Source organism: Agelaius phoeniceus, chromosome 19, assembly GCF_051311805.1.
Source record: "Agelaius phoeniceus isolate bAgePho1 chromosome 19, bAgePho1.hap1, whole genome shotgun sequence".
Classification (NCBI taxonomy): domain Eukaryota; kingdom Metazoa; phylum Chordata; class Aves; order Passeriformes; family Icteridae; genus Agelaius; species Agelaius phoeniceus.
The window spans coordinates 12162958-12183500 of record NC_135283.1 but is presented as its reverse complement, the minus strand read 5'-3'; positions in this window follow the sequence as shown (position 1 = coordinate 12183500).

Genomic DNA, 20543 nt, shown 5'->3' with positions numbered 1-20543 from the left:
GCTCTGCTCAGGATTTGGGACTGGGGTTGGGAAGGTTCAGGCTCTGCTCTGACCCCTGGAATTTGGGATTGGGGTTGGGAATGTTCAGGCTCTGCTCTGACCCCGGGATTTGGGATTGGGGCTGGGAATGCTCCCAGGGATGCTGGGATGTCACCGTGTCCCTGCTCTGATTCCTGGGATCTGGGATTGGGGTTGGGAAGGTTCAGGCTCTGCTCTGAGCCCTGGATTTGGGATTGGGAAGGTTCAGGCTCTGCTTTAACCCTTGGGATTTGGGATTGGGGTTGGGAATGCTCCCAGGGATGCTGGGATGTCACCGTGTCCCCTCTGAGCCCACCCAGAATCCCAAGGAGAAGCTGCAGATCCTGGCAAACGTTCCCTGCTCCTGGTGCTCACCATGAACTTCAGGGGTGCAGGAATTCCCCAGAACCAGAGGTGTTCCTGCAGCAGAATCTGAATTCTGATATAAAACTGGATCAATTATTGATCCAGGGCCCAAAATGTGAAATTCCAGGTGTGATTGTGCCTTTGGATTTATCCAGGAATGTTCGCTCCTAGGTTTCCAGAGGGAGGTTTTGGCAGGGCCGGTTAATTAATTAATCACAGCTTAATTAATGTAAAAATTAAAAATCCCCCTCCTCATCAGTGATATTTTATTAAATCCAAGAGTAGGGGTTGCATCCCACAGAAATATTCCCACATTTTGTTTTTTCCCTCTCTCCTGGCAGCAGGGAAAGCTCAGCCTGTCCTTGGCTTTCCCAGAAATTTCAGCTTTTCCCTGATCTTCCCCTTTTCCCACCCAGGGATCCCACATTGTGCCATTCCAGGAGTAAAATGCCGCAGGTTTCCCTCCCAAATATCCCAAATATTCCTGGTGCAGGGATGGAATTTGTGCTCTGTGGAACCCTGATCCCATTTCCAGCTGATCCAGGGAATGAAACAGGAGCTGAGGGGGCACGGCCTTGGGGCCTTGAAATGGAAATGAAGAATTAAAGAATGGCCTTGAAATCTCTCATTTCAGCTCAGAATTCACTTGCATCAGATGGATTTTGTAAATTCAGCCGAGAATTCCTTGGGATTGGATCCATTTTGTAAATTCAGTTTATGAAAGTTCATTGGGATTTGATTCACTTTGTAAATTCAGCTGAAAGTTCATTGGGATTTGATTCACTTTGTAAATTCAGCTCAGAATTCATTGGGATTTTATTCACTTTGTAAATTCAGCTGAGAATTCCTTGGGACTGGATTAGTTTTTAAAATTCAGCTGAAAATTCCTTGGGACTGGATAAAATTTTAAAATTCAGCTGAAAATTCCTTGTGATTGCATTCATTTTGTAAATTCAGCTGAGAATTCCTTAGGACTGGATAAAATTTTAAAATTCAGCTGAGAATTCCTTGGGATTTTACTAATTGTGTAAATCCACTTAAGAATTCCTTTGGGTTGGATTCATTTTGTAAATTCAGCTGAGAATTCATTGGGATTTTATTCCTTTTGTAAATTCACTTGAGAATTCCTTTGGATTGGATTCATTTTGTAAATTCAGCTGAGAATTCCTTGGGATTGGATTCATTTTTAAAATTCAGCAGAGAATTCCTTGGGGTTGGATTAATTTTTAAAATTCAGCAAAGAATTCCTTTGGACTGGATTAATTTTTAAAATTCTGCTGAAAATTCCTTGGGATTGGATTCATTTTGTAAATTCAGCAGAGAATTCCTTGGGGTTGGATTCATTTGGTAAATTCAGCTGAGAATTCTTTGGGATTTTATTCCTTTTGTAAATTCAGCTGAGAATTCCTTAGGGCTGGATTAATTTTGTAAATTCAGCTGAGAATTCCTTGGGGTTGGATTCATTTGGTAAATTCAGCTGAGAATTCCTTGGGACTGGATTAATTTTTAAAATTCAGCAGAGAATTCCTTTGGACTGGATTAATTTTTAAAATTCTGCTGAAAATTCCTTGGGGTTGGGTTCATTTGCTAAATTCAGCAGAGAATTCTTTGGGATTTTATTCACTTGGTAAATCCAGCTGAGAATTCCTTGGGATTGAATGAATTTTTCGAGTTCCTCAGGACAATGCTCAGCCCTGCTGCACCTTGGGCTGGAACCTGTGAGCTGTGATTTGAACTTGGCACATCCTGGGAACGCCTCAAGAGCCAGCAGAGAACAGGAATTTCCCCCCCTCTTTTTTGAATACATAAAATCACAGCAGCCTGAAGGCTCCAAAATTCAATTTTTAATTCATGCCTAAAAACACCATCAAGAGGGGTTTCCTCTGGGGAGAAAATTCTGGGATTTGGGGTGAAAATATCTTGATTATTTCTGAGCTGGAATTGTGGGAATTATGTCCAAAATCACCCCAAAAAGGCAAAGCTGGGCAGGAATTGGGGTCAGGGTGGGGCTGGAGGCAGCAGGAGAGGAATTGGGAGCAGGGAAAAGCTGCAAAGGTTGGGAAGTGCTGAAAAGAGGAGAATCCGAGGGGAAAAGAGAGGAAAAATTGGGATTTTTTAGCAGAAACGCCAGTGCTGATGGGCAGCTCCAAGTTTGGGGTGGAAAATCTGGAATCCGGGGTGGGTGAATTCCCACCTTGGAAAACAGAAATAATTCCCTTGGAAAACAGAAATAATTGGAATAAACCTTGGAAAGCAGAAATAATTCCCTTGGAAAACAGAAATAATTGGAATAAACCTTGGAAAACAGAAATAATTCCCTTTTTCTGCTCCTTCTCCCCCAGCTGGAAACCTCCGGGCACAGCCCTGGATGTCAGAAATGCTCCTGGGATTTCTTTGGATTTTATTCCTGGAGATTAAAGACAGGAATCTGGAGATTTAGGGAAGGGGGAAAATATTTATTATTTATAATAATTTATATTTATTATTTATAATAATTTTTACTTATGTATTGATTTATTTTAGCGTTTCATAAATAAACATTCCCCCCTTTCCCTAAATCTCCAGATTTATTGATTTATTTTACCATTTCTTTCTTTCTTTCTTTCTTTCTTTCTTTCTTTCTTTCTTTCTTTCTTTCTTTCTTTCTTTCTTTCTTTCTTTCTTTCTTTCTTTCTTTCTTTCTTTCTTTCTTTCTTTCTTTCTTTCTTTCTTTCTTTCTTTCTTTCTTTCTTTCTTTCTTTCATTATTTATTTCTTTGCTCCAGGATTTTTGGCTCCAAACTCTCGCAAACTTTGCCTACATGGAAAATTTATCCCTCTCATGGAAATCCCCTCCCCAAAGTGTTCCCTCCTTTCCCAAAGAGTTTTCTCCTGGATGGAAAAAAAAAATAAAAATTAGAATTATTATTAATTTATTCTTTTTTTCTCCACTCAAAATGCAACTTGAAATTCTGGAAAAACCAATCCAAGCCACGAGGAAACCCCAGGAATGAGGACAAAAGAGGGAATTTGAATTCCTAACAATCAGAGCTCCCCAAAAAAGGAAAAATTCCCTGCAGGGAATGCTGCAGGTGAGGGATCACCAGAATTTTCCACCTATTTGAATCCATTTTTTTTCCTTAAAAATCTGGGATACAGAGAAAAGGGAAAATGCCCTGCAGGGAATGCTGGAGACAGATCACCATCATAATTTACCCATTTTTACCCTTTTTTAAAAAAATAAATCAGTGATAAGGAGAAAAGGAAAAATCTCCCGATGGGAATTTTTTTTCCTTAGAAATGGAGAATTCCCTGCAGGGTTTGCTGGTGGCATCATCACAATTTACCGACTTTTACCATTTTTTTCTTAAATAAATGAGGTGGCACCATCATATCCTGCTCCTTTTTGTCCATTTTTCCTTAGAAATCAGGGATATCCCACCCACGTCACTGTGAAATCTCTCTCTGTGAGGTTCAAGAGAATTTGAATTTCTTGACAAGCTACTAAACCTGCTTAAAAATAAATAAAAAAAATAAATTTCCAGAGTTTAACTCCTGATCGATTCTAATTTTTGATCTCTTTCTTTTTTAATCTCTCTATTTTTTTATCCCTCTATTTTTTCCCCCTCTATTTTTCCCCCTCTTTTTCCCCCCTCTATTTTATCACTCAATTTTTTCCCCCTCTATTTTACCCCTCTATTTTTAATTCTTCTATTTTATCCCTCTATTTTTTACCTCTCTATTTTTCATCCCTTTATTTTTTCACTCCATTTTTCCCTCTCCATTTTCCCCCTCTATTTTTTATCCCTCTATTCTTTACCCCTATATTTTCCCCTCTATTTTACCCCTCTATTTTTTACCCTTCTATTTTACTCCTCTATTTTATCCCTCTATTTTTACCCCTCTTTTTTTTTTACTCCTCCATTTTTTATCTATTTTCCCCTTTTATTTTATCCCTCTATTTTTTCCTCTATATTTTATCCCTCTATTTTCCCTCTCTATTTTATCCCTGTATTTTCCATCCCTGTATTTTTGATCCCTGTATTTTTTCCCCTCTATATTTTATCCCTCTATTTTCCCCTCTATTGTTCATCCCTCTATTTTCCCTCTCTATTTTTAATCCCTGTATTTTTCCCCTCTATTTTATCCCTCTATTTTTCCCCTCTATTTTATCCCTCTATTTTCCATCCCTGTATTTTTCATCCCTGTATTTTTTCCCCTCTATTTTATCCCTCTATTTTTCCCCCTCCATTTTTCCCCCTCCATTTCCCCCCTCCATTTTCCCCCCTCTATTTTTCCCCCCTCTATTTTTTCCCTCTATTTTCCCTCTCTATTTTTCATCCCTGTATTTTTCCCCTCTATTTTTTCCCCTCCATTTTTCCCCCTCCATTTTCCCCCCTCTATTTTCCCTCTCTATTTTATTTCTATTTTTCATCCCTGTATTTTTCCCCTCTATTTTATCCCTCTATTTTCCCCCCTCTATTTTTTCCCTCTATTTTTTCCCCTCCATTTCCCCCCCTCTATTTCCCCCCTTTATTTTATCCCTCTATTTTTCCCTCTCTATTTTATCCCTCTATTTTTCATCCCTGTATTTTTCATCCCTGTATTTTTTCCCCTCTATTTTATTCCTCTATTTTTTCCCCTCTATTTTTCTCCTCTATTTCCCCCCTCTCTATTTTATCCCTCTATTTTTTCCCTCTATTTTATCCCTCTATTTTCCCCCCTCTATTTTTTCCCTCTATTTTATCCCTCTATTTCCCCCCCTCTATTTTCCCCCTTTATTTTATCCCTCTATTTTCCCCCTCCATTTTCCCCCCTTTATTTTTCCCCCTCTATTTTATCCCTCTATTTTTTCCCCTCCATTTTTCCCCTCCATTCCCCCCTCTATTTTTCCCCCCTCTATTTTTCCCCATCTATTTTATCCCTCCATTTCCCCCTCCATTCCCCCCCTCTATTTTTTACCCCTTTATCTTTTTCCATTCCATTTCCCCCCCTCCATTTTCCCCCCTCTATTTTTTCCCCTCTATTTTTTCCCCTCTATTTTCCCCCCTCTATTTTCCCCCTTTATTTTATCCCTCTATTTTATCCCTCTATTTTTTCCCCTCTATTTTCCCCCCTCTATTTTCCCCCTTTATTTTATCCCTCTATTTTATCCCTCTATTTTTCCCCCTCTATTTTTCCCCCCTCCATTTTTCACCCCTTTATCTTTTCCCATTCCATCCCCCCCCTCTCCTTCCCCCCTCCCACCACCTCAGCCCCGAATTCCCCATTCCCCTCTCCCATCCCGACAAACCCAACGGCTGCAATTTCCAACCTGGCCCCGCTCTGTTTTCCCAGCAATAGTTCAAATTACAGAGCCCAGCAGCAGCTTTACAAGAAAATCCCCCAGAATTGGGCAAAGGGAATAAAACTGCCATTCTCTCTACCTGTTTGTGCAGCTCCTGCCCAACGCAGGCAGAGCCCGGCTGTTTATTTGGAGAAGGAAAGTTGTGGAAATCTCCTTGGAGGGTGTAATGTGGCCAGCACGTGTTGCTGGGAGCTACCTGAAGTCTGGACCCTAATGGCTTGCAGATGTCCCTGGGTCACCCATTTCCTCTCAAATTCGAGCGAGAAATTCGAATAAATTAAAAAAAAAAAAGAAATAAAAGAAAAAAACACACACACACAAAAAAAGGGGGTGTTTGGGCAGGGAAAGGAGGGGTTTTGGACTTCTGGAACTTGTAAAATTGTTTGTTTGGGTTGTTTCCAGCTGCTGGCCCTGCAGTGGGTTGGAAATCGGAGCTGCCAGCTCCAGGGAGGGGTAGGGGGGAGGATGATTTATTTGAAAAAGAGAGAAATCTGCGCCGGGATCCCTCGCAGTTTGCTCAGGGAGGGGAGTTTATTGACACGGGGATTATTTCTGCAGAAAACGCCGCGGTTTGCTCTGCCGAGCAATAAACAGGGATTTGTTGGAGCTGGGTGTACACGGATTTAAAGCCAGGCTCACGTAGGCCGGCCTAGAGCTGGGCCTGGCTGCCCCCGCGCCCAGGCCCTCTGTGAATCCTTTATTTCACAAAAAAACATCAATTTGCAACCAAAATCCAGCCGGGTTTTGCTCATTTTTGGGGGTTTGGGGTTGATTTTTCAAAATCAATTTTGATTTTTTGGTTCAAAATCAATTTTGGACCAAAATCCAGCTGGGTTTTGCTCATTTTTGGGGGTTTGGGGTTGATTTTTGCCCCGGGGCTGAGTCGCCTCCTGTCCCCAAGGCTGCTGAACCTGCCACGCTCTGGGCTTGCTCTGCTCCAGTTTGGGGAGTTTTTGGGATTATTTTTGGGATTTTTTGGGATTTTTTGGGGATTTTTGGGGATTTTTCTGGGGGAATTTGAAAAAAAAAAATTGGATTATTTCAGAGATTTTTTTGTGGATTTTTTGGGATTTTTGGGAGGTTTTTTTGGGATTTTCAGGATTTTTTTCAGAGATTTTTGGGGGTGATTTTTTGGGATTTTTTTTTGGGATTTTGGGGATTCTTTCAGAGATTTTTGGGGGTGATTTTTTGGGAGTGTTTTTGGGGATTTTTTGAGGGGATTTATTTTTATTTTTTGGGATTATTTTGGAGATTTTTTGGGGGGATTTTTGAGAGTTTTCTTGGGATTATCGGGATTTTTTCAGAGATTTTTGGGGGTGATTTTTTGGGAGTTTTTTGGGATATTTGGGAGGTTTTTTTGGATCTTTGGGAGGTTTTTGGGGATTTTTGGAATTCTGTCAGAGATTTTTTAGGGGGGAATTTTTGGGAGATTTTTTTTTTATTTTTGGGAGGTTTTTTGGGGATTTGTTGAGGGGATTTATTTTTATTTTTTGGGAATATTTCGGAGATTTTTTGGGGGGATTTTGGGGGATTTTTGGGAGGTTTGTTTTGGGATTTTTGGGAGATTTTTGGGGGATTTTCGGAATTATTTTGGATATTTTTTTGGGGGGGATTTTTTTTGATTTTTGTTAGGTTTTTTTGGGATTTTTGGGATTATTTCAGAGATTTTTGGGGGGATTTTGGGGGATTTTTGGGAGGGGTTTTTGGGAGTTTCTTTGGGATTTTTGGGATTATTTTTGAGATTTTTTTGGGATTTTTGGGAGTTTTTTTGGGGGGATTTTTGCCTCTACCGTGCCCCTCCGTGGCTCAGGGATGGGATGTGACCCTGGCCCTGGTGCTGAGCCTTTCCCAGCTGTGCGATTTCATTTCCCTGCTCCCCACGGATGCTGAGGCAGCTCTGCCCCAGCACCAAGAGGTTCCCAAACCCCTTTCCCATGGGAAAAGCCTCCCCAGGGCATTTTGAGGTGCCCATTCCGGTGCTGGCACTGAAGGGTCGGGGCTGCACCCCTGAAATCTCCATGGAATTTCCCATTTTCTGCCCTGTCCTGATAATTCAAGGAGTTTCCAAAGGGCTGAGGAGCCTGGATCTCCTTCAGGAGGGGCTGAAATGAAATTTTGATTTTCTGGAGCCTCCAACAGGCAGGAAAAGCCCTGGAGCCACCGAGGCAGCCGAGAGGTGCTGCCTTTAATTCCTCTCTAAATTAAAATTCATCAGCAGAGCTGCCCTTGAATTAATTTATTTATTTGCTTTCAATTTTACGACGAGGCCTTGAAGAGGAGCATCATTTATTCCATTTTCCTTTGCTGAAGTGGCAAAAAAGCAGGGGCAGCTTATGGTGAGAAGAAAAACACTCATTAAAAATTAAAATGAAGGGAGAGGAGGATGAAAATCCACAAATGAGGAGGGCAGGGAGTGCTGGATTTGCTGTGCCCGTCTCTCCTACCTGTGACAGATTAGAAATACGCTCTGGCCATTTAGCTTGGCAAAAATCAGATTTTTTTAGTTTTTTATATTTTTTTTGGTGAAAAAAACTTCATCCTGCTGCTAAGTGGGAAAAGTTTATTCTGAGCATAACACCCTCCAGCTCTCAGGGTTTTTGATTTTTTTATTTTTTTTTTTTTACCGAGAAATGTTTGCTAGGTCTTAATAATAACACAGAAAGTCTCTGACTGCCTGACAGAATATCACTGCATTTTCTGCAGGGGAAAAATCTGATTTTAAATAGGGCTCTGAATGGTTTATGTGGAGTTTAATTCGCTGTCAGCCTCCAACCTCTCTCTATCAAATCCTGGGCTCCTACACAGCATCCAAACCCATTTTGGTTGGGAAAAACAGGAGGAAAACAGCAAAAAAATCCCAAAATCCCAGTGACATCCCCACAACCCTCGGAGGGGGCACAAAGCTCATCCCCAGGTTTAATTTTTAACACCAAATTCCCAAAGCTGCGCCGCAGAAATTCGGGTTGCGAGCTCCGCCGGCCGAAATAAAGCCGGGCTTAGAGGGGATGTTTGAGCTGGGCTTAAAGGAAAGAAGAGTTGGCAGAACGTACCTGGGCGCTGGAGGTTTAGTCCCGGCTTTAAGCTCGGTCTTTGCAGGCGCTGGAGAGAGATTTAGCGGGAATCGGGGGTTGGAGGGCAGAGGGATGGGCTGGGAAGAGGAGCTTTGAGCCAGGTGCTCGCTGCCGATCCCCCCAAGGCTGCGCTCAGGGAGTTAAAATTCACCCAAATATTGATGGCAGCTCCCTCCTCTGCCAGCCCTTATCGGAGCCGGGCCTTGGCAGGGCCTGAAAGGAGCCATTGTTACCTGACAGGGGGGAAAAGGGGAGAAAAAGGAGGAAAAAAACCGGCGGGAGCTGAGGAACAAAGGAGGATTTGGGGATCTGGCAGCCCTGGGATGGGACCGTCCCCGGGGCCTGGCAGAGGGGAATGTTTGCTCTTCACACAACACCTTGGGCTGGTTTCGAAAATCTCCGAGGTTTTTGAGATCACCAGAGGCCTCAGGAATCCAGGATTTGCTACTTATTTCAGTCCATTTTTACTTAAAAATCCGGGATGTGGAAAAAAGGGAAAATGCCCTGCAGGGAATGCTGGAGACAGGATGGAGAAAAGGGAAAATGCCCTGTAGGGAATGCTGGAGACAGGGGATCACCAGCAAAATTTACCCATTTTTATCCATTTTCTTTCTTATAAATGAATGGCAGAGATAAAAGGAAAAATATCCTGGTGGGAATTTTTTCCTTTCCTTTCCTTTCCTTTCCTTTCCTTTCCTTTCCTTTCCTTTCCTTTCCTTTCCTTTCCTTTCCTTTCCTTTCCTTTCCTTTCCTTTCCTTTCCTTTCCTTTCCTTTCCTTTCCTTTCCTTTCCTTTCCTTTCCTTTCCTTTCCTTTCCTTTCCTTTCCTTTCCTTTCCTTTCCTTTCCTTTCCTTTCCTTTCCTTTCCTTTCCTTTCCTTTCTTTTCCTTTCCTTTCCTTCTGAGATCACCAGAATTTTCTACTTATTTCAGTCCATTTTTTCTTTAAAAATCCAGGATAATGAGAAAAGGGAAAATGCCCTGCAGAGAATGCTGGAGACAGGGGATCACCAGCAAAATTTACCCATTTTTATCCATTTTCTTTCTTGTAAATGAGTGGCAGGGATAAAAGGAAAAATATCCTTTATTTGGGGATTTTTTCCTTAGAAATGAGCAATGTGGAGTTTTGTGTGCCTGAGCTCAATCCTGGGTTTGGGGATGGCTTTGGGTTTGTGTGGGATGATCTGATCCGTGTCCTCCTGCTCCAATTCCAGCCAAATTCCACAGAGGGGACGTTTATGGGATCCATTTTCCTGGTAATTTGTGGAGATTTGGTAAAACCCTGCTGAGAAACAGAACCCCTGAGGATTATCCATGGCAAACCGGGATCCTCTTCCCTCCTGCACATGCAGCTCCTCGTGGGCTTTTGTTTCGTTATTCCCTCATCTGCCACCTCATCACTTGTCCTCAGTTGGCCCCAGGACTGACCAGAATCAGATATTTCATCCTTTGGCATCAAATGCTCCGGGTTTGGTGCCCAAGAGGTCCCAGCCTGAACAACAACCCCCACAAAGGTGACAAATCTGAGCTCTCCCCAGCGACCCGAAACTGCTCAGCAACACCCACATTTTTTCTCTATGACTGGGGCACCAGGGATATATTTGGGGAAAAGAAAAAGAAAAATAAAAATAGAAATGCCCCAGAGGGAGCCCAATCCAGTCCTGCTGGTCTGGCAGCTTTTGGGGGAGGAAAAACCAGGAGGACAACGGGGTGACCATGGAGTGTCCTTGTGTGGGGAGAGACCTCTCTGCCTGGGAGGGCAAATTTTGGCTCTTTTGGGGCTGTTTTAGGGGGATTTGGGGGTTGGGCTGAGGAAGCTCTGTCCCACAGCTCCTGCCACCGTGGCTCTGGGGGAATCTGTGCTTTCCTCCTGTGCTTTCCTGCTGGGGATGAGCCTTGGGCTGTGACCCTGGGGGATGCTGAGCGCCTTCAGCTGCCCTGGGGTGGGGCTGGCACTGCTGGGTGTCCCCAGGAGCCTCCTTGGCAGCAGGAAGAGCCCTGGGAAGGCCTTTGAGGGGTCCTCCCTCAGCTGGGACAGCGAGGCTCCGGTTCCCCAACCCAGCAGCTCCTTTCCCTCATCCAGCAGCTCCTTTTCCTATCCAGCATCTCCTTTCCCTGATCCAGCAGCTCCTTTTCAACCCAGCAGCTCCTTTCTGATCCAGCATCTCCTTTCTAAAATCCAGCAGCTCCTTTACCCCAACAGCTCCTTTCCATAATCCAGCAGCTCCTTTCTAAAATCCAGCAGCTCCTTTACCCCAACAGCTCCTTTCTCTGATCCAGCAGCTCCTTTCTAAAATCCAGCAGCTCCTTTCTGATCCAGCAGCTCCTTTCTGATCCAGCAGCTCCTTTTCCCCAATCCAGCAGCTCCTTTTTAACCCAGCAGCTCCTTTCCCTGATCCAGCAGCTCCTTTCTCTGATCCAGCAGCTCCTTTTCCCCAATCCAGCCCCTCCTTTTCCTATCCAGCATCTCCTTTCCCTGATCCAGCAGCTCCTTTTCAACCCAGCAGCTCCTTTCCCCCATCCAGCAGCTCCTTTACCTCAGCATCTCTTTTCTGATCCAGCAGCTCCTTTCTAAAATCCAGCAGCTCCTTTTCCCCAATCCAGCAGCTCCTTTCCCCCATCCAGCAGCTCCTTTACCTCAGCATCTCTTTTCTGATCCAGCAGCTCCTTTCTAAAATCCCGCAGCTCCTTTTCCCACCTAGCAGCTCCTTTCTCTGATCCAGCAGCTCCTTTCCATAATCCAGCAGTTTTTCCCCCAACCAGCAGCTCCTTTCTGATCCAATAGCTCCTTTCCCTAATCCAGCAGCTCCTTTCTAAAATCCTGCAGCTCCTTTCACTGATCCAGAGGCTCCTTTCTGATCCAGCAGCTCCTTTCCCCAATCCAGCATCTCCTTTTCCCACCCAGCAGCTCCTTTCCCTAATCCAGCAGTTTTTCCCCCAGCCAGCAGCTCCTTTCCCCGTCAGCCCCTGAAGGGCATTAATTGATTAATTCCCAACATCTTGTGCCTGATCCCAGGCCTTGACTGGGCAAACAGGAAAGGTCACTTTGAGTCACCCCTGGCGGTGGCATCCAAAGCAAACAGAGCCTGTGGCGTGCAGGGGGGGCTGGGGGGATTCCCACGGGAGCAGAGGCAGCTCCGGGTCCCTCCTCGCCCTGCTGCCACCCAGGCAGGGGGGAAACCCTGGAAAAAACCCTGGAAAACGCGGTGGCTGTGAAACCAGGAGCGTTTCTGTGAGGGTTGGAGCGAAAAAAAGGAGGGAGGAGCAGAAGTGTCCTTGTTTGTCCTGCAGGATCCTGGTTTTTAATCCCCTTGGCACGAGGAGGGACAGCCCCAGCTGAGGGCCCAGGGAGGGGTTTTGCTGTCTCGTGGCTCTGCAGGACACAGGGGGAATCTCAGCCCAGAATTCCTGGGGGTTTTGGGGTGTGCAAACAGAGCTTGGCCGAGGGACTGAGCCCTCGCTGCACCTTGCTCCCCTTTTGGGTGGGAAAATGGGAAAAGGAAGGAGGATAGGGAAGGGCTGGGGTAAGGAAGGGTTGATGGAGGGATGAGGAATGGCTGGTGAAAGGATGGGATGAGGGATAAGAAATGTTGATGGAGGGATGGGATGAGGAATAAGGAATGGTTGTGGATGGGTAAGGAATGGTTGTGGATGGGTAAGGAATGGTTGTGGATGGGTAAGGAATGGTGGATGGATAAGGAATGGTTGTGGATGGGTAAGGAATGGCTGGTGAAAGGATGGGATGAAGGGATAAGGAATGGCTGTGGATGGACAAGGAATGGTTGGTGGGTAAGGAAAGGTTGGTGGAGGGATGGGATGAAGGGATAAGGAAGGGTTGATGGAGGGATGGGATGAGGGATAAGGAAAAATTGATGGAAGGATAAGGAAGGGCTGTGTAGGGATAAGGAATGGCTGGTGAAGTGATGGGATGAGGGATAAAGAATGCTGATGGAGGGATGGGATGAGGGGATAAGGAAGGGTTGATGGAGGGATGAGGAATGGCTGGTACAGGGATGGGATGAGAGATAAGGAATGGTGGATGGGTAAGGAAAGGCTGATGGAGAGATGGGATGAGGGGTAGGGAATGGTGGATGGAGAGGGAAGGGTTGATGGAGGGATGAGGAATGGCTGGTACAGGGATGGGATGAGGGATAAGGAATGGTGGATGGATAAGGAATGGTGGATGGATAAGGAATCATGTATGGGTAAAGGAATGGTTGGTGAGTAAGGAATGGCTGTGGATGGGTAAGGAATGGCTGTGGATGGGTAAGGAATTGTGGATGGGTAAGGAATGGCTGTGGATGGGTAAAGGAATGGTTGGTGAGTAAGGAATTGTGGATGGGTAAGGAATGGCTGTGGATGGGTAAGGAATGGCTGTGGATGGATAAGGAATTGTGGATGGATAAGGAATTGTGGATGGGTAAGGAATTGTGGATGGATAAGGAATTGTAGATGGATAAGGAATTGTGGATGGGTAAGGAATTGTGGATGGGTAAGGAATTATGGATGGATAAGGAATTGTGGATGGGTAAGGAATTGTGGATGGATAAGGAATTGTGGATGGGTAAGGAATTGTACATGGATAAGGAATTGTGGATGGGTAAGGAATTGTGGATGGATAAGGAATTGTGGATGGATAAGGAATTGTGGATGGGTAAGGTCATTTTCACAGACAAGAGAGTGGCTGAATCCACCCAGACTTCCAGAAAATGGAAAATGTTTTTGTCTCACACAAACTCTGCCCTTTTCTGTTTGCGCTGTTTTCATGCTTTCTCCATGCTGGGGACTCCCAGGATGGGTCTCTCCCTCTGGAGAGCAGCACAGGCTGCAGGGATGTGGCTCCAGGAGCCCCTGGCCAGGCTCTCTGGCTGTGACACGGGGCTGGCCCGGGGCTGTGCAGCAGCTGCTGCACATCTGGCTCAGTCCCATCCCAACCACGTCCTTCCAGGGCTGGCTGAAGGAGGAGAAGCCTCTCCCTCCATGCTCAGGGCAGATGGGGAAGAGCTTTCCACATTTCTGGAGCTTTCTCTGGGTAAACCTCCTCCATCCAACCCATCCACGTCCTCCCCGGCTTCCCTCTGTCTCCCTGTCCATCCCCTGGCACAGAACTCCACCCCTCAGGAGCTCCATTTTCCCCCAAACAGGCTTAAAAATGTTGAAATATTCATCCAAATAATTTTGGAAGCTCCCACAACAACAGATCCAGGAGAACATGGCAGAAAAAATGTAAAAATGCAACTGAAGCTGCAATATTTTGTGTGTGCAAAATTTTTGCCCAATTTTCAGATTGGGCACCCAGCACAATTCTTGGTTTTTCTTGGGGTCCTCAACAGAAAGCAAAACTGTCCCGTGGGGAATGAGTTTGTACAGAAGGGTTTGTGTCACTCAAACTCAATTTTTGTTTTTAAATGTTGAAATATTCATCCAAATAATTTTGGAAGCTCCCACAACAGCAGATCCAGGAGAACAACACACAACTTCAAGAAAAGAAGTAAAAATACAACTGAAGCTGCAATATTTTGTGTGTGGCACCTTTCAGATTGGGCACCCAGCACAAATCTTGGCCCACTTTGGTGGTTTTTTTTTTGGGGTGCTCAACAGAAAGCAAAACTGTCCCGTGGGGAATGAGTTTGTACAGAAGGGTTTGTATCACTCAAACTCAATTTTTTATATTCATCCAAATAATAATTTTGGAAGCTCCCACAACAGCAGATCCAGGAGAACATGGCACAGCTTTAAGAAAAATGTGAAAATACAACTGAAGCTGCATTTTTTTGTGTGTGGCACCTTTCAGATTGGGCACCCAGCACAATTCTTGGTGTTTTTCTTGGGGTCCTCAACAGAAAGCAAAACTGTCCCGTTGGGAATGGGTTTGTACAGAAGGGTTTGTGTCACTCAAACCCAATTTTTTTTTTTTTTAGAAAACCCAGAAGCTCTGACCAAGCAATTGGCATTTTCTGACTGGTTTTCCAGCAGCACAGCCTCTCCCTTGTTCCCCAGACGTGGGTGGGAGCAGCTGGAGGTGGGCGAGCGCTCGCTGGCGGCTCTGGCCAGGCCTTGGCCGTGGCCCAGCTCAGCTCCCAGGGCTCAGGAGAAGCCAAAGCAGCGGGAGAATTCTCCAGCACCGTCTCCTGCCATCCACAGCCCTTCCCATTGCTGTGTTTGCTCTTGCCCGTGCAGACGGGCACCAGCAGCGGCTCTGAGCTGTGGTTTGCAGCCAGAGCCAAGCCAGGCCCAGCCCTGGCTCGGCCTCTGAGGAGCTCCAAGGCCTGGTGTCCACCTGGGCTGCTTCTCCCTCTCTAAGTGGGCAGTTGGTCCCACAAGCTCCCAGCAGGAGCTTTCTGCCTGTTTGCATCATAAAATCCTGTTTAAAGTGTGGTTATGGGCAGCACAGAGCCAGAGAGCAGCTGGAAAATCGACATCTCTGGGTTTTTTTTTTTTAAAGGATTTTTTTTTGTATTTCTCCCTTGTTAATGGGAGTCTTCTCCCTCCTTTAGGAGGTTCCTCCTTCCCCACATCCAGCGTGGCACTGGGAGCTGGTCCTCTCCTTGCTGGGCATGGCCTGAGGGGGTTTTGGGGAGCCAAGGGACAGGGAGGCAGCTTTGGGTCCCTCAGGCTGCCCCAGCTCGGTGGCCGTGCCCAGCAGGGCATTCCTGGGGCGTGCGCTCCCTTTTCCTACTGGAATCACCAATATTTGTGTGCAATATTTGTGTGCAATGTGCATGGGATGTGCCTGGGCTGGTCTGGCCTTTGCTGCTGAGCCAAACAGGGGCAACTGTGGGGTTTCACCCCAGAGACACTTTTGGCACACCCAGCCAGCCAAAGTGGGGTGAAACACCAGAGCTGTCCCCGTTTGCTTGAGCACCAAGGGCCAGACAAGCTCAGGCACGTCCTGTCTACAATATTGGTGATTATTGCCATAGATGGGAGGAGGGAAGGGGCAGGGAGCCACCAACCAGGGGAGGAGGGACAAAGGACACCTGGATGGCCCAATGTCCCCCTCCAGGGGTGGAGGGCATCCTGTGAATCTGCCAATCACTCAACAATTCCCTTCTGGAATGCCAGGAGTGACAGACAGTGCTGGGAGAGGAGAGGAGAGGGGAGTGACACACCTGGGAGAGTTCCTGGGGAGCAGAGCTACAGGAGCAGGGGGAAAGGCTTGGACAGGGAATTCTGAATATTCCTTAATGAGAGAACGAGGAAAAGGCTTGGACAGGGAATTCTGAATATTCCTCAATGGGAGAACAAGGAAAAGGTTTGGACAGGGAATTCTGAATATTCCTCGGTGGATGAACAAGGAAAAGGCTTGGACAGGGAATTCTGAATATTCTTCAATGGGAGAATGAGGAAAAGGCTTGGACAGGGAATTCTGAATATTCCTCGGTGGCAGAATGAGGAAAAGGGCAGAGATGGGGGAGCTCTGCTGTCCCCAGGTGTCTGTAGGAATGACAGAAATGATACAGCTGGGAGGGAGGATTGACAGTGCTGGGAGGGGCCAGGGAAGGGAAAATGAGGGATGTTTTACACACCTGGGGGGAATCTTCAGGGGAGGGATCCTGTAGGGGTTCTGGGGTAAACCCTGAAATCACACCACAACATTTTCCCAGAGGAACACCATGAAATCACACCACAACATTTTCCCAGAGGAACACCTTGAAATCACACCACAACATTTTCCCAAAGGAACACCCTGAAATCACACCACAACATTTTCCCAGAGGAACACCCTGAAATCACACCACAACATTTTCCCAGAGGAACACCTTGAAATCACAGCACAACATTTTCCCAAAGGAACACCATGAAATCACACCACAACATTTTCCCAAAGGAACACCCTGAAATCACACCACAACATTTTCCCAAAGGAACACCCTGAAATCACACCACAACATTTTCCCAAAGCTCCCAGCTCCTCGGTGGGTGTCCCCAGCCCTCCCTGGCCATGGTTTTTCCAGGGCACTGCAGCTTTTCCCCAGGAAGGTCCCATCCCACGGGAGGGACAGGAGGGCTCTGCTCCTCTCCTGTGGCAGCCCCATCAATGGGGGGCATTGTCCTGCGGGGTTCTGCTCCAGCTGAGCGCTCAGCAGCTCCATTCATTTGGGTCAGGACACACAAATATTCCCTGGAATTCATCGGCTGGGCCAGGCTGAGGGCTGGCCAGAGCCCAGAGAGCACAGGGCGAGCTGGGGAGGAGGCACAGCCACCCCTGCCTGGCAGGGTGCAGTTCCTAGAACCTGTGGGGTGGCACAGGGACAGGGCTGGAGGGGGGCCCTGAGGAACTCCTCAGCCGAGCTCTGTGAGAATCCCAGGGCAAACGTTGGAGGCAAACTGAGAAATCAGGGCTCAGCTCCCTCCCAGCTGGAGGGGGGATGTCAAAAGCTGAAATCACCCTCAACTCTGGCCTTCCCAGCTTCTCCCCAGTGATCCCAGAGCTTCTGGAGCACGGGGGACACAAAAACTGCCCCAAATGGGGCTGATCCTGGCTGGTTGGTGGGGGCACGGGGCTGGCTGGGGGCTCTGATCTGCCCTCCCCAGGTCTGGGAGCTGGGAAAAGCCCTGATCCAGGCCCTGAGATCCTTCCCCCCATCAATTTGTGTTTTCTCTCATCCCGTGATGGATGTGGGGGTTTGGTGAGGGAATTTGGGATCTGTTTGGGAACAGGGAGCTCCAAACCCAGCTGGGAAATGAGTTTGGATTTTTGGGGATAATCAGAGCAAAACCAGTGCTGGAGACCCCAAATCTGGGGAAAACCTCGTGTGTGAGGCAAGGTGGGATTCATTTTTGTGCTGGAATTTGGAAGTGAGGGCCATCCCAAATGCCTTGTTTTCAGTTTGCTCTCCAAGCTGGTGCCTCACCCTCATTTCCCGACCCTTTAGGGACTGGCAAAGTGTCCCCAGTGCCACCTCCTGAGGCCAGAGGGCCACCTTTGGCACTGCTGGGGAGCCCTTGGCATCCCCTGCCACCAAACCAGAAAAAAGGGACCCTGGGGAGCGTGGGAACAGCCCCCTGACCCCCCTGTTTGGTTTGGGGGTGAAAGTCCATGTGAGGAATGAGAGGAATTCTGCTGGAATCCTGCTCTGGGAGCAGCTGGGATTGGGATGCTCCTTTTCCTGCCCTTTTCCTCGTTCTGCCACTGAGGAATATTCAGAATTCCCTGTCCAAGCCTTTTCCTTGTTCTCCCAGTGAGGAATATTCAGAATTCCCTGTCCAAGCCTTTTCCTCCTTCTCCCACTGAGGAATATTCAGAATTCCCTGTCCAAGCCTTTTCCTTGTTCTCCCATTAAGGAATATTCACAATTCCCTGTCCAAGCCTTTTCCTCATTCATCCAGTGAGGAATATTCAGAATTCCCTGTCCAAGCCTTTTCCTCGTTCTCCCATTGAGGAATATTCAGAATTCCCTGTCCAAGCCTTTTCCTCATTCTCCCATTGAGGAATATTCAGAATTCCCTGTCCAAGCCTTTTCCTTGTTCTCCCACTGAGGAATATTCAGAATTCCCTGTCCAAGCCTTTTCCTCATTCTCCCATTGAGGAATATTCAGAATTCCCTGTCCAAGCCTTTTCCTCATTCTCCCATTAAGGAATATTCAGAATTCCCTGTCCAAGCCTTTTCCCCCTCCTGCTGTAGCTCTGCTCCCCAGGAACTCTCCAAAGGCTCCCTCCTATCAATTTTCCCCACCATATGTTCTCATTAAAACATTTATTGTGCTCTTTATCTGCGGATTATTTGCCATCAATTAATAAAACGTGGGGGGGGAGCTTCAAATGAACATTCTCCCCCCTCCCCACTTCCCCTTAACGAGGGAAAGGACAGAGAAATAGGGGAGAAAAAGAATAAATTACCATGACAGATGGTGTTTTTTAACCTTTCTTTTGCTCAATCTGGGAAAAAAGGGCATTTTTCTCAGAATATTGGCGTGGGTTTTTCCTGCTGAGTTACAGCACTTGGAGGCCTAATCCTGGGCTTAGCCGAGCTCAGCCTGAACTGTGTTGGGGTGTTAAGGGGAGGGGGGTGATGGCACTGCTGGAGCAGGGATGAGCAGGGAAAGCTGCAAAATCCACTCCTGGAAGGAAAAATGTGCCTTGGGTTGGCAGCCAAAAGGCCCCATCGTCCTTGGCAGGAGCTGCCCGGGCTTGTGGAGCCTTCAAAAAAAGTGGCTTTGGGGTTTTTTAAAGAGTTCCTGCCGGGAGAGACCTCCCTGCTGTGCCCCTTCCCCGGGGGAACATCATCCCTGCTTTAGGAGCACGGAGGGAGCGGGATGAGGCCTCTCCTTTCCCACCTGGGGAGATCAGGAGCATCCCGTGGTTTTGCCCTGGTGTTTTTTGGAATTTTGGGCTCTCCAGGGTGGCTGCTGGGGAGCTGGGCAGGGAGGGAAGGCAAACAGAGCATTCCCTGTGGGTGCCGCAGGCCGGGACACCGAGTACCACCAGGGATAAATAAATCCAGGCCCAATTCACACCCAGGGGTTTCTTGGATAAACAAACGTCTGGGGAGAGACCTGCCTGTGGGGAATCTGCAGGGAAAGCCCTGCTGGGCCGGGAATTGGGGATTTAAACACCCCAGACCAGCCTGGGCTTTGATTTCTGCCTGGGCCTGGATGTTTGCCCAGCCTGGTGGCAGGGCTGGCCCAGCAGCACATGTTGACACTGGGCTTTAGCTCTGGGGAAAAGTTTAAGCTGGGCTTTAAGGTGGCTCTGACACCTCACTGAGGCTTCCCTGCCTCAGTGCCACCCCACCCCGGGGCTTCTGCTGCCTCCCTGTCACTGGTGCTCCAAGAAATTCAAAGAGAAAAAGCCGAATAAACTCATGGAAAAGCTCATTCTAATTCATTTTTTGTGCTGGAATTTGGAAGTGAGGGACATCCCAAATGCCTTGTTTTCAGTTTGCTGAAGGGTGCAAGGAACTAAGGGTGCCTCACCCTTGTTTCCTGACCCTTTAGGGACTGGCAAATTGTCCCCAGTGGCACCTCATGAGTGGACACCCCACTGCCCTCGGATTTTGTGGCCAATTCTCTACTGGCTTGTGCTGGTGGAACAGAAATGTGGGAGGAGAGGTTTGGGGTCAGCCAGGCCCTTCCAGCCCAGCCCACGTGGCTCCAGTTTGCCCCAGGAGCTCTGGAACAGCCTCAGGAAGCAGGAAAAATTCATTTTTGGGCAATGAGACTCATCTGTGTGGGGTCAAAGCAGTCACTCTGGCTTGGGACTACCATATTTTTTCTCCCCAATCCATCCTTTTTTTTTAATTTTAATGAGAATTGCTCAGACTGACCCTGCCAAGGTTGTTCCCAGCTGGAAAAGAGTGGGAGCAGTTTTGGGGGCCAAGGGCTGCCCCCAGCTCGTCCTGGACCCTCACCATGCAGGAAAAGGGGTACAGGGCAGGGTCATCCCACTTGTCCCTGCTGCCCACACAAGTCCAAGCTCAAGGCCCAACAGAGTGGGGTTTAACCCATTCCAGAAATGGAGTTTAATCACACCAGAAATGGGGTTTAACACCCACCTAAATGGGGTTTTACTCACACCACAAGTGGGGTTTAGCTACACCAGAAGTGAGGTTTAACCCACACAAGAAGTGGGGTTTAACTACACCACAAGTGGGGTTTAACCACACCAGAAATGGGGTTTCACTCACACCTGAAGTAGGGTTTAACTACACCAGAAGTGGGTTTTAACCCACACCACAAGTAGGGTTTAACCACACCTGAAGTAGGGTTTAACTACACCAGAAATGGGGTTTAACCCACTCCAGAAATGGGGTTTAACCACA